The 14,992-nt window shown below is 27.3% G+C and overlaps 1 protein-coding gene across 13 annotated transcripts in view; it reads left to right on the top strand.

Moving 5' to 3' along the window:
• The window catches only part of LOC143223680 (uncharacterized), a 56,454-nt gene that overhangs the window by 14,555 nt on the left and 26,907 nt on the right, over positions 1 to 14,992 (top strand). For 10 of the 13 annotated variants that reach the window (XM_076451968.1, XM_076451970.1, XM_076451966.1 and 7 more), the window contains 2 exons: positions 12,343 to 12,637; positions 13,019 to 13,120. The exons of 1 other annotated variant lie outside the window; for it this stretch is intronic. The gene's annotated coding sequence lies outside the window, so the exon portion shown is untranslated. Of the gene's footprint in view, positions 1 to 12,342; positions 12,638 to 12,993; positions 13,121 to 14,992 lie in introns of all 13 variants that reach the window. 2 more of the 13 variants (XM_076451969.1, XM_076451971.1) reach the window with 2 other exon arrangements.

Raw genomic sequence — 14,992 nt, 5'->3', positions numbered from 1 at the left:
ATTTGTTTTAGCAACCTTACAGTGTTTATTTACTATTTGTTTTAGCAACCTTACAGTGTTTATTTACTATTTGTTTTAGCAACCTTACAGTGTTTATTTACTATTTGTTTTAGCAACCTTTTATTTACTATTTGTTTTACAACCTTACAGTGTTTTACTATTTGTTTTAGCACCTTACAGTGTTTATTTACTATTTGTTTTAGCAACCCTTACAGTGTTTATTTACTATTTGTTTTAGCAACCTTACAGTGTTTATTTACTATTTGTTTTAGCAACCTTACAGTGTTTATTTACTATTTGTTTTAGCAACCTTACAGTGTTTATTTACTATTTGTTTTAGCAACCTTACAGTGTTTATTTACTATTTGTTTTAGCAACCTTACAGTGTTTATTTACTATTTGTTTTAGCAACCTTACAGTGTTTATTTACTATTTGTTTTAGCAACCTTTTACTATTTGTTTTAGTTTGTTTATTTACTATTTGTTTTAGCAACCTTACAGTGTTTATTTACTATTTGTTTTAGCAACCTTACAGTGTTTATTTACTATTTGTTTTAGCAACCTTACAGTGTTTATTTACTATTTGTTTTAGCAACCTTACAGTGTTTATTTACTATTTGTTTTAGCAACCTTACAGTGTTTATTTACTATTTGTTTTAGCAACCTTACAGTGTTTATTTACTATTTGTTTTAGCAACCTTTGTTTATTTACTATTTGTTTTAGCAACCTTACAGTGTTTATTTACTATTTGTTTTAGCAACCTTACAGTGTTTATTTACTATTTGTTTTAGCAACCTTACAGTGTTTATTTACTATTTGTTTTAGCAACCTTACAGTGTTTATTTACTATTTGTTTTAGCAACCTTACAGTGTTTATTTACTATTTGTTTTAGCAACCTTACAGTGTTTATTTACTATTTGTTTTAGCAACCTTACAGTGTTTATTTACTATTTGTTTTAGCAACCTTACAGTGTTTATTTACTATTTGTTTTAGCAACCTTACAGTGTTTATTTACTATTTGTTTTAGCAACCTTACAGTGTTTATTTACTATTTGTTTTAGCAACCTTACAGTGTTTATTTACTATTTGTTTTAGCAACCTTACAGTGTTTATTTACTATTTGTTTTAGCAACCTTACAGTGTTTATTTACTATTTGTTTTAGCAACCTTACAGTGTTTATTTACTATTTGTTTTAGCAACCTTACAGTGTTTATTTACTATTTGTTTTAGCAACCTTACAGTGTTTATTTACTATTTGTTTTAGCAACCTTACAGTGTTTATTTACTATTTGTTTTAGCAACCTTACAGTGTTTATTTACTATTTGTTTTAGCAACCTTACAGTGTTTATTTACTATTTGTTTTAGCAACCTTTTATTTACTATTTGTTTTAGCAACCTTACAGTGTTTATTTACTATTTGTTTTAGCAACCTTACAGTGTTTATTTACTATTTGTTTTAGCAACCTTACAGTGTTTATTTACTATTTGTTTTAGCAACCTTACAGTGTTTATTTACTATTTGTTTTAGCAACCTTACAGTGTTTATTTACTATTTGTTTTAGCAACCTTACAGTGTTTATTTACTATTTGTTTTAGCAACCTTACAGTGTTTATTTACTATTTGTTTTAGCAACCTTACAGTGTTTATTTACTATTTGTTTTAGCAACCTTACAGTGTTTATTTACTATTTGTTTTAGCAACCTTACAGTGTTTATTTACTATTTGTTTTAGCAACCTTACAGTGTTTATTTACTATTTGTTTTAGCAACCTTACAGTGTTTATTTACTATTTGTTTTAGCAACCTTACAGTGTTTATTTACTATTTGTTTTAGCAACCTTACAGTGTTTATTTACTATTTGTTTTAGCAACCTTACAGTGTTTATTTACTATTTGTTTTAGCAACCTTACAGTGTTTATTTACTATTTGTTTTAGCAACCTTACAGTGTTTATTTACTATTTGTTTTAGCAACCTTACAGTGTTTATTTACTATTTGTTTTATTTATTTACTATTTGTTTTAGCAACCTTACAGTGTTTATTTACTATTTGTTTTAGCAACCTTACAGTGTTTATTTACTATTTGTTTTAGCAACCTTACAGTGTTTATTTACTATTTGTTTTAGCAACCTTACAGTGTTTATTTACTATTTGTTTTAGCAACCTTACAGTGTTTATTTACTATTTGTTTTAGCAACCTTACAGTGTTTATTTACTATTTGTTTTAGCAACCTTACAGTGTTTATTTACTATTTGTTTTAGCAACCTTACAGTGTTTATTTATTTACTATTTGTTTTTTACTAGTTTTAGCAACCTTACAGTGTTTATTTACTATTTGTTTTAGCAACCTTACAGTGTTTATTTACTATTTGTTTTAGCAACCTTACAGTGTTTATTTACTATTTGTTTTAGCAACCTTACAGTGTTTATTTACTATTTGTTTTAGCAACCTTACAGTGTTTATTTACTATTTGTTTTAGCAACCTTACAGTGTTTATTTACTATTTGTTTTAGCAACCTTACAGTGTTTATTTACTATTTGTTTTAGCAACCTTACAGTGTTTATTTACTATTTGTTTTAGCAACCTTACAGTGTTTATTTACTATTTGTTTTAGCAACCTTACAGTGTTTATTTACTATTTGTTTTAGCAACCTTACAGTGTTTATTTACTATTTGTTTTAGCAACCTTACAGTGTTTATTTACTATTTGTTTTAGCAACCTTACAGTGTTTATTTACTATTTGTTTTAGCAACCTTACAGTGTTTATTTACTATTTGTTTTAGCAACCTTACAGTGTTTATTTACTATTTGTTTTAGCAACCTTACAGTGTTTATTTACTATTTGTTTTAGCAACCTTACAGTGTTTATTTACTATTTGTTTTAGCAACCTTACAGTGTTTATTTACTATTTGTTTTAGCAACCTTACAGTGTTTATTTACTATTTGTTTTAGCAACCTTACAGTGTTTATTTACTATTTGTTTTAGCAACCTTACAGTGTTTATTTACTATTTGTTTTAGCAACCTTACAGTGTTTATTTACTATTTGTTTTAGCAACCTTACAGTGTTTTATTTACTATTTGTTTTAGCAACCTTACAGTGTTTATTTACTATTTGTTTTAGCAACCTTACAGTGTTTATTTACTATTTGTTTTAGCAACCTTACAGTGTTTATTTACTATTTGTTTTAGCAACCTTACAGTGTTTATTTACTATTTGTTTTAGCAACCTTACAGTGTTTATTTACTATTTGTTTTAGCAACCTTACAGTGTTTATTTACTATTTGTTTTAGCAACCTTACAGTGTTTATTTACTATTTGTTTTAGCAACCTTACAGTGTTTATTTACTATTTGTTTTAGCAACCTTACAGTGTTTATTTACTATTTGTTTTAGCAACCTTACAGTGTTTATTTACTATTTGTTTTAGCAACCTTACAGTGTTTATTTACTATTTGTTTTAGCAACCTTACAGTGTTTATTTACTATTTGTTTTAGCAACCTTACAGTGTTTATTTACTATTTGTTTTAGCAACCTTACAGTGTTTATTTACTATTTGTTTTAGCAACCTTACAGTGTTTATTTACTATTTGTTTTAGCAACCTTACAGTGTTTATTTACTATTTGTTTTAGCAACCTTACAGTGTTTATTTACTATTTGTTTTAGCAACCTTACAGTGTTTATTTACTATTTGTTTTAGCAACCTTACAGTGTTTATTTTATTTACTACTATTTGTTTTAGCAACCTTACAGTGTTTATTTACTATTTGTTTTAGCAACCTTACAGTGTTTATTTACTATTTGTTTTAGCAACCTTACAGTGTTTATTTACTATTTGTTTTAGCAACCTTACAGTGTTTATTTACTATTTGTTTTAGCAACCTTACAGTGTTTATTTACTATTTGTTTTAGCAACCTTACAGTGTTTATTTACTATTTGTTTTAGCAACCTTACAGTGTTTATTTACTATTTGTTTTAGCAACCTTACAGTGTTTATTTACTATTTGTTTTAGCAACCTTACAGTGTTTATTTACTATTTGTTTTAGCAACCTTACAGTGTTTATTTACTATTTGTTTTAGCAACCTTACAGTGTTTATTTACTATTTGTTTTAGCAACCTTACAGTGTTTATTTACTATTTGTTTTAGCAACCTTACAGTGTTTATTTACTATTTGTTTTAGCAACCTTACAGTGTTTATTTACTATTTGTTTTAGCAACCTTACAGTGTTTATTTACTATTTGTTTTAGCAACCTTACAGTGTTTATTTACTATTTGTTTTAGCAACCTTACAGTTGTTTTAGTTTATTTACTATTTGTTTTAGCAACCTTACAGTGTTTATTTACTATTTGTTTTAGCAACCTTACAGTGTTTATTTATTTGTTTTAGCAACCTACAGTGTTTATTTACTATTTGTTTTAGCAACCTTACAGTGTTTATTTACTATTTGTTTTAGCAACCTTACAGTGTTTATTTACTATTTGTTTTAGCAACCTTACAGTGTTTATTTACTATTTGTTTTAGCAACCTTACAGTGTTTATTTACTATTTGTTTTAGCAACCTTACAGTGTTTATTTACTATTTGTTTTAGCAACCTTACAGTGTTTATTTACTATTTGTTTTAGCAACCTTACAGTGTTTATTTACTATTTGTTTTAGCAACCTTACAGTGTTTATTTACTATTTGTTTTAGCAACCTTACAGTGTTTATTTACTATTTGTTTTAGCAACCTTACAGTGTTTATTTACTATTTGTTTTAGCAACCTTACAGTGTTTATTTGTTTACTATTTGTTTTAGCAACCTTACAGTGTTTATTTACTATTTGTTTTAGCAACCTTACAGTGTTTATTTACTATTTGTTTTAGCAACCTTACAGTGTTTATTTACTATTTGTTTTAGCAACCTTACAGTGTTTATTTACTATTTGTTTTAGCAACCTTACAGTGTTTATTTACTATTTGTTTTAGCAACCTTACAGTGTTTATTTTTACTATTTGTTTTAGCAACCTTACAGTGTTTATTTACTATTTGTTTTAGCAACCTTACAGTGTTTATTTACTATTTGTTTTAGCAACCTTACAGTGTTTATTTACTATTTGTTTTAGCAACCTTACAGTGTTTATTTACTATTTGTTTTAGCAACCTTACAGTGTTTATTTACTATTTGTTTTAGCAACCTTACAGTGTTTATTTACTATTTGTTTTAGCAACCTTACAGTGTTTATTTACTATTTGTTTTAGCAACCTTACAGTGTTTATTTACTATTTGTTTTAGCAACCTTACAGTGTTTATTTACTATTTGTTTTAGCAACCTTACAGTGTTTATTTACTATTTGTTTTAGCAACCTTACAGTGTTTATTTACTATTTGTTTTAGCAACCTTACAGTGTTTATTTACTATTTGTTTTAGCAACCTTACAGTGTTTATTTACTATTTGTTTTAGCAACCTTACAGTGTTTATTTACTATTTGTTTTAGCAACCTTACAGTGTTTATTTACTATTTGTTTTAGCAACCTTACAGTGTTTATTTACTATTTGTTTTAGCAACCTTACAGTGTTTATTTACTATTTGTTTTAGCAACCTTACAGTGTTTATTTACTATTTGTTTTAGCAACCTTACAGTGTTTATTTACTATTTGTTTTAGCAACCTTACAGTGTTTATTTACTATTTGTTTTAGCAACCTTACAGTGTTTATTTACTATTTGTTTTAGCAACCTTACAGTGTTTATTTACTATTTGTTTTAGCAACCTTACAGTGTTTATTTACTATTTGTTTTAGCAACCTTACAGTGTTTATTTACTATTTGTTTTAGCAACCTTACAGTGTTTATTTACTATTTGTTTTAGCAACCTTACAGTGTTTATTTACTATTTGTTTTAGCAACCTTACAGTGTTTATTTACTATTTGTTTTAGCAACCTTACAGTGTTTATTTACTATTTGTTTTAGCAACCTTACAGTGTTTATTTACTATTTGTTTTAGCAACCTTACAGTGTTTATTTACTATTTGTTTTAGCAACCTTACAGTGTTTATTTACTATTTGTTTTAGCAACCTTACAGTGTTTATTTACTATTTGTTTTAGCAACCTTACAGTGTTTATTTACTATTTGTTTTAGCAACCTTACAGTGTTTATTTACTATTTGTTTTAGCAACCTTACAGTGTTTATTTACTATTTGTTTTAGCAACCTTACAGTGTTTATTTACTATTTGTTTTAGCAACCTTACAGTGTTTATTTACTATTTGTTTTAGCAACCTTACAGTGTTTATTTACTATTTGTTTTAGCAACCTTACAGTGTTTATTTACTATTTGTTTTAGCAACCTTACAGTGTTTATTTACTATTTGTTTTAGCAACCTTACAGTGTTTATTTACTATTTGTTTTAGCAACCTTACAGTGTTTATTTACTATTTGTTTTAGCAACCTTACAGTGTTTATTTACTATTTGTTTTAGCAACCTTACAGTGTTTATTTACTATTTGTTTTAGCAACCTTACAGTGTTTATTTACTATTTGTTTTAGCAACCTTTTTTAGCAACCTTTGTTTATTTACTATTTGTTTTAGCAACCTTACAGTGTTTATTTACTATTTGTTTTAGCAACCTTACAGTGTTTATTTACTATTTGTTTTAGCAACCTTACAGTGTTTATTTACTATTTGTTTTAGCAACCTTACAGTGTTTATTTACTATTTGTTTTAGCAACCTTACAGTGTTTATTTACTATTTGTTTTAGCAACCTTACAGTGTTTATTTACTATTTGTTTTAGCAACCTTACAGTGTTTATTTACTATTTGTTTTAGCAACCTTACAGTGTTTATTTACTATTTGTTTTAGCAACCTTACAGTGTTTATTTACTATTTGTTTTAGCAACCTTACAGTGTTTATTTACTATTTGTTTTAGCAACCTTACAGTGTTTATTTACTATTTGTTTTAGCAACCTTACAGTGTTTATTTACTATTTGTTTTAGCAACCTTACAGTGTTTATTTACTATTTGTTTTAGCAACCTTACAGTGTTTATTTACTATTTGTTTTAGCAACCTTACAGTGTTTATTTACTATTTGTTTTAGCAACCTTACAGTGTTTATTTACTATTTGTTTTAGCAACCTTACAGTGTTTATTTACTATTTGTTTTAGCAACCTTACAGTGTTTATTTACTATTTGTTTTAGCAACCTTACAGTGTTTATTTACTATTTGTTTTAGCAACCTTACTATTTGTGTTTATTTACTATTTGTTTTAGCAACCTTACAGTGTTTATTTACTATTTGTTTTAGCAACCTTACAGTGTTTATTTACTATTTGTTTTAGCAACCTTACAGTGTTTATTTACTATTTGTTTTAGCAACCTTACAGTGTTTATTTACTATTTGTTTTAGCAACCTTACAGTGTTTATTTACTATTTGTTTTAGCAACCTTACAGTGTTTATTTACTATTTGTTTTAGCAACCTTACAGTGTTTATTTACTATTTGTTTTAGCAACCTTACAGTGTTTATTTACTATTTGTTTTAGCAACCTTACAGTGTTTATTTACTATTTGTTTTAGCAACCTTACAGTGTTTATTTACTATTTGTTTTAGCAACCTTACAGTGTTTATTTACTATTTGTTTTAGCAACCTTACAGTGTTTATTTACTATTTGTTTTAGCAACCTTACAGTGTTTATTTACTATTTGTTTTAGCAACCTTACAGTGTTTATTTACTATTTGTTTTAGCAACCTTACAGTGTTTATTTACTATTTGTTTTAGCAACCTTACAGTGTTTATTTACTATTTGTTTTAGCAACCTTTTGTTTTAGCAACCTTACAGTGTTTATTTACTATTTGTTTTAGCAACCTTACAGTGTTTATTTACTATTTGTTTTAGCAACCTTACAGTGTTTATTTACTATTTGTTTTAGCAACCTTACAGTGTTTATTTACTATTTGTTTTAGCAACCTTACAGTGTTTATTTACTATTTGTTTTAGCAACCTTACAGTGTTTATTTACTATTTGTTTTAGCAACCTTACAGTGTTTATTTACTATTTGTTTTAGCAACCTTACAGTGTTTATTTACTATTTGTTTGTAGCAACCTTACAGTGTTTATTTACTATTTGTTTTAGCAACCTTACAGTGTTTATTTACTATTTGTTTTAGCAACCTTACAGTGTTTATTTACTATTTGTTTTAGCAACCTTACAGTGTTTATTTACTATTTGTTTTAGCAACCTTACAGTGTTTATTTACTATTTGTTTTAGCAACCTTACAGTGTTTATTTACTATTTGTTTTAGCAACCTTACAGTGTTTATTTACTATTTGTTTTAGCAACCTTACAGTGTTTATTTACTATTTGTTTTAGCAACCTTACAGTGTTTATTTACTATTTGTTTTAGCAACCTTACAGTGTTTATTTACTATTTGTTTTAGCAACCTTACAGTGTTTATTTACTATTTGTTTTAGCAACCTTACAGTGTTTATTTACTATTTGTTTTAGCAACCTTACAGTGTTTATTTACTATTTGTTTTAGCAACCTTACAGTGTTTATTTACTATTTGTTTTAGCAACCTTACAGTGTTTATTTACTATTTGTTTTAGCAACCTTACAGTGTTTATTTACTATTTGTTTTAGCAACCTTACAGTGTTTATTTACTATTTGTTTTAGCAACCTTACAGTGTTTATTTACTATTTGTTTTAGCAACCTTACAGTGTTTATTTACTATTTGTTTTAGCAACCTTACAGTGTTTATTTACTATTTGTTTTAGCAACCTTACAGTGTTTATTTACTATTTGTTTTAGCAACCTTACAGTGTTTATTTACTATTTGTTTTAGCAACCTTACAGTGTTTATTTACTATTTGTTTTAGCAACCTTACAGTGTTTATTTACTATTTGTTTTAGCAACCTTACAGTGTTTATTTACTATTTGTTTTAGCAACCTTACAGTGTTTATTTATTTGTTTTAGCTATTTGTTTTATTTGTTTTAGCAACCTTACAGTGTTTATTTACTATTTGTTTTAGCAACCTTACAGTGTTTATTTACTATTTGTTTTAGCAACCTTACAGTGTTTATTTACTATTTGTTTTAGCAACCTTACAGTGTTTATTTACTATTTGTTTTAGCAACCTTACAGTGTTTATTTACTATTTGTTTTAGCAACCTTACAGTGTTTTATTTACTATTTGTTTTAGCAACCTTACAGTGTTTATTTACTATTTGTTTTAGCAACCTTACAGTGTTTATTTACTATTTGTTTTAGCAACCTTACAGTGTTTATTTACTATTTGTTTTAGCAACCTTACAGTGTTTATTTACTATTTGTTTTAGCAACCTTACAGTGTTTATTTACTATTTGTTTTAGCAACCTTACAGTGTTTATTTACTATTTGTTTTAGCAACCTTACAGTGTTTATTTACTATTTGTTTTAGCAACCTTACAGTGTTTATTTACTATTTGTTTTAGCAACCTTACAGTGTTTATTTACTATTTGTTTTAGCAACCTTACAGTGTTTATTTACTATTTGTTTTAGCAACCTTTTACTATTTGTTTTAGCAACCTTACAGTGTTTATTTACTATTTGTTTTAGCAACCTTACAGTGTTTATTTACTATTTGTTTTAGCAACCTTACAGTGTTTATTTACTATTTGTTTTAGCAACCTTACAGTGTTTATTTACTATTTGTTTTAGCAACCTTACAGTGTTTATTTACTATTTGTTTTAGCAACCTTACAGTGTTTATTTACTATTTGTTTTAGCAACCTTACAGTGTTTATTTACTATTTGTTTTAGCAACCTTACAGTGTTTACTATTTGTGTTTATTTACTATTTGTTTTAGCAACCTTACAGTGTTTATTTACTATTTGTTTTAGCAACCTTACAGTGTTTATTTACTATTTGTTTTAGCAACCTTACAGTGTTTATTTACTATTTGTTTTAGCAACCTTACAGTGTTTATTTACTATTTGTTTTAGCAACCTTACAGTGTTTATTTACTATTTGTTTTAGCAACCTTACAGTGTTTATTTACTATTTGTTTTAGCAACCTTACAGTGTTTATTTACTATTTGTTTTAGCAACCTTACAGTGTTTATTTACTATTTGTTTTAGCAACCTTACAGTGTTTATTTACTATTTGTTTTAGCAACCTTACAGTGTTTATTTACTATTTGTTTTAGCAACCTTACAGTGTTTATTTACTATTTGTTTTAGCAACCTTACAGTGTTTATTTACTATTTGTTTTAGCAACCTTACAGTGTTTATTTACTATTTGTTTTAGCAACCTTACAGTGTTTATTTACTATTTGTTTTAGCAACCTTACAGTGTTTATTTACTATTTGTTTTAGCAACCTTACAGTGTTTATTTACTATTTGTTTTAGCAACCTTACAGTGTTTATTTACTATTTGTTTTAGCAACCTTACAGTGTTTATTTACTATTTGTTTTAGCAACCTTACAGTGTTTATTTACTATTTGTTTTAGCAACCTTACAGTGTTTATTTACTATTTGTTTTAGCAACCTTACAGTGTTTATTTACTATTTGTTTTAGCAACCTTACAGTGTTTATTTACTATTTGTTTTAGCAACCTTACAGTGTTTATTTACTATTTGTTTTAGCAACCTTACAGTGTTTATTTACTATTTGTTTTAGCAACCTTACAGTGTTTATTTACTATTTGTTTTAGCAACCTTACAGTGTTTATTTACTATTTGTTTTAGCAACCTTACAGTGTTTATTTACTATTTGTTTTAGCAACCTTACAGTGTTTATTTACTATTTGTTTTAGCAACCTTACAGTGTTTATTTACTATTTGTTTTAGCAACCTTACAGTGTTTATTTACTATTTGTTTTAGCAACCTTACAGTGTTTATTTACTATTTGTTTTAGCAACCTTACAGTGTTTATTTACTATTTGTTTTAGCAACCTTACAGTGTTTATTTACTTACATTTTATTTACTATTACTATTTGTTTTAGCAACCTTACAGTGTTTATTTACTATTTGTTTTAGCAACCTTACAGTGTTTATTTACTATTTGTTTTAGCAACCTTACAGTGTTTATTTACTATTTGTTTTAGCAACCTTACAGTGTTTATTTACTATTTGTTTTAGCAACCTTACAGTGTTTATTTACTATTTGTTTTAGCAACCTTACAGTGTTTATTTACTATTTGTTTTAGCAACCTTACAGTGTTTATTTACTATTTGTTTTAGCAACCTTACAGTGTTTATTTACTATTTGTTTTAGCAACCTTACAGTGTTTATTTACTATTTGTTTTAGCAACCTTACAGTGTTTATTTACTATTTGTTTTAGCAACCTTACAGTGTTTATTTACTATTTGTTTTAGCAACCTTACAGTGTTTATTTACTATTTGTTTTAGCAACCTTACAGTGTTTATTTACTATTTGTTTTAGCAACCTTACAGTGTTTATTTACTATTTGTTTTAGCAACCTTACAGTGTTTATTTACTATTTGTTTTAGCAACCTTACAGTGTTTATTTACTATTTGTTTTAGCAACCTTACAGTGTTTATTTACTATTTGTTTTAGCAACCTTACTATTTGTGTTTTATTTACTATTTGTTTTAGCAACCTTACAGTGTTTATTTACTATTTGTTTTAGCAACCTTACAGTGTTTATTTACTATTTGTTTTAGCAACCTTACAGTGTTTATTTACTATTTGTTTTAGCAACCTTACAGCAACCCTTACAGTGTTTATTTACTATTTGTTTTAGCAACCTTACAGTGTTTATTTACTATTTGTTTTAGCAACCTTACAGTGTTTATTTACTATTTGTTTTAGCAACCTTACAGTGTTTATTTACTATTTGTTTTAGCAACCTTACAGTGTTTATTTACTATTTGTTTTAGCAACCTTACAGTGTTTATTTACTTACTATTTGTTTTAGCAACCTTACAGTGTTTATTTACTATTTGTTTTAGCAACCTTACAGTGTTTATTTACTATTTGTTTTAGCAACCTTACAGTGTTTATTTACTATTTGTTTTAGCAACCTTACAGTGTTTATTTACTATTTGTTTTAGCAACCTTACAGTGTTTATTTACTATTTGTTTTAGCAACCTTACAGTGTTTATTCTGAAGCTTCTTTTTCACTATGCAGGTTTAAAATTGTTCTTAATGAAATTAATTATTTGCCTCTCACTTGTTGGGATTTCCAGTATTATAGAGTATGCATGCATATGCTTATGGCATTTTCTTCATTTATATTAAATTTTCTGGTTCATAAATTTTGTTCTTTAATCTTTTATTTTTCTTTTATGTTCTTCCATGTTTCGTCTAGTAATCAACAAAGGTCCTTATTTCCATTCTGGATTATGCACTTCCAATGACCCATATGAGTGATAAGATACAGAAAATCTTTTTAAGTCTGGTCACTGGATATATTTCAGCCACTCCCATCGAAACCATATTACATCTTGCTAGTCTCAGCAACATTAATTAAAGTTGGAATTTTTCACTGGAACCTTGCAGTGTACAATGCATCCCATCATCATATGAGTGTGCTTTACATTTGGGACATTCAGTCTTCACAATGACCCTACAGGCACAAACCCAAATGAAAGATGGCCTAAAAGGTACCTTGGGAGAGTTGGTGGCTAGAGTTGGTTGATTTAATCAATATAATCAATAACCTATGAGTAATGCTTATTATATCAATTAGTTTCATGTGAGATAATTTATTGATAATTGAATTACTCTTGAATCAATTAATCATAATTAGTATTTCCAGTTATCACTGGGTTTGGTTATTCAAACAGTCAGTTGAAATTACTATTAAATTGACTGTTGCAGAATTAATTAGCAAATCACAATTAGGGTTTTTGATTATTACTATCTTGGATTAATTATTCCAGTTATCCAAATTGTTCGAATACTGTTCAAATGTGTCACTTCCAAATTATGCCTTAATGTTTTTTTATTTCATTTTAAGTGTGTTAAACCTTGGTGATTTACAGGATGGAGCTTGTGATTTGAGGGCCTCAGGTTCAACTCCCACTGCCACCAGACTTACTTGCTCTATCTTTGTTGTTGCAAAACTACAAAGATTATCTACCCCTGTAAGTAATTTATTTATTGGGAAAGTAACCATCTGGCAGCACCCATTGCCAATGTTTTTATTTTCTATTTTACTTTGATTTTATGCACCATAGTTTGAGAAATACTGGGTGAATCAATTAATTAAATGTAGTTGACTAATGGGGACCATTAAGTATTTGATTAGAAATATTCCTAATGTCAAGCTCTAGTTCTGGATTAACTGGTTCTGTACAACAACCATCAGCTTTCAGATATCCTTATGTGAAAAAAACATTTGAATTCACTAGAATCCATTTAAATTAATATTAGATATAAATGAATGTTTTAATTTTAAGTATAGCAGCAGTGATAAATTTAGTTATTTTTAGAAGCAGTAGTTTATTTACGTGTTTACCTAAATGTGTAAATCATACGTTGTGTAGTTCAGTTTTTGTAAATTGGTGATTAGTGTGTTATTGCCTCATGTTACTAGAACCTTCCATGTTTTTCTCAGGTAATATTACCTTATAATATCCCATAGTATGTAGAACGTTCTAGGCTTTAGTTTGGCTAGTTATAAATCCAAAATGTAGTTCAAGTAAGCTAAAGTTAGTGAGCAATATAATATAGTCAAATAGATCTAGACTGTGTGTTTGTACGTTTAGCTGTGAAGAACATATAGATGAGCTTTTTTTTTAAAGTGAAATTAATACAGGTTGTATTGTAATGACATAACAAAGAATAATTTGTCCTGTTAGTTTCTAAAGTAACTGAATGTGACTTTGAATAAAAGAAATAAGTATTTAATGCTCTGAATACAACTATAATAATCAACAGTGAGATAAATGTTTGATTATATGTTTGACTTGTTTTGATATATTATTTTGTGTGCTGTTTGTTTATTGTTAAAATTTAATGCCAACAAGTCACAGTCACAACTGTAAGTAATTTGACTTATACATAAAAACCTGATGACAATCAGCCTAGACATAGAACATGCATAGCTCATACACTGCATTGGGTGAAGAAGAAAAAAGGCTCATTATATTCTTAAAGAGCATAACTACAGATGGTTCTTACACCAGAAACAGATATATGATTGGATGTTAATTGTCTCATGAAACATTAATATTCTGTATTAACTTGTGGAACATTTAAATTTCCTGCAGTCAGTACAAGGATGGAAGAACCTTTTATTTGGATTGCTGAAAGCAATGAACAGCAAATACAGTGTTACAAATAGAACTGGGTGATAAACTAGACTAATAAATATAGTCAATTACCTATGAACATTAATTAATTAATAATTTCATATGACACAAGTTGATGTAATCAAAGTTACAATTGTTTAGTTTCATTAAAATAGATAATCAAAATAAATGTTTTGGATTAACCCAAGTATCCACTTAATTTAAATACTGTCATTATTATTTCTCATTCTTTATGTTTGGTTTGATTGATCAGTGAAAATAATCAGCTAATTGGAATAAGTGTTCACATTATTACTGCTCTCAGTCATACAAGTAATTGAAATATTACCAATATGAAGCCTCATTATTGTTTTTCTCATTAGATTTATTAAGCTTTAAGTTGACATGTCCAATGAGCAGGGTGGTTGCCTCATCATTAAAAGGCCATGGGTTCGATTCTCATCCCACCAACCATGCTCAGCCTTACAACTATGTGATATGTTTCTTTGTTTTTGAGTTATGGCACAGCTATTAAGGATATCTGCCTTAGTCCCTAATTTTTAAATGCTGACCAACTTGGAAGATGAGTGGCTTGCAACACATATTACCAGTGGCTACTCTTTTTGGCAACAAACATTTGTATTGACTGAAATGGGAAAACAAAAGCCAAGCTGTTATCAGTTACAGGTTAAAACTGTTTGGTACAGTAAGATTTAAGATGTT

This window comes from Tachypleus tridentatus, chromosome 8 (genome assembly GCF_004210375.1).
Source record: "Tachypleus tridentatus isolate NWPU-2018 chromosome 8, ASM421037v1, whole genome shotgun sequence".
Taxonomy (NCBI): Eukaryota; Metazoa; Arthropoda; class Merostomata; order Xiphosura; family Limulidae; genus Tachypleus; species Tachypleus tridentatus.
Note: the sequence above shows the minus strand (reverse complement) of the source record. Positions and strands in the feature narration are given on the sequence as shown.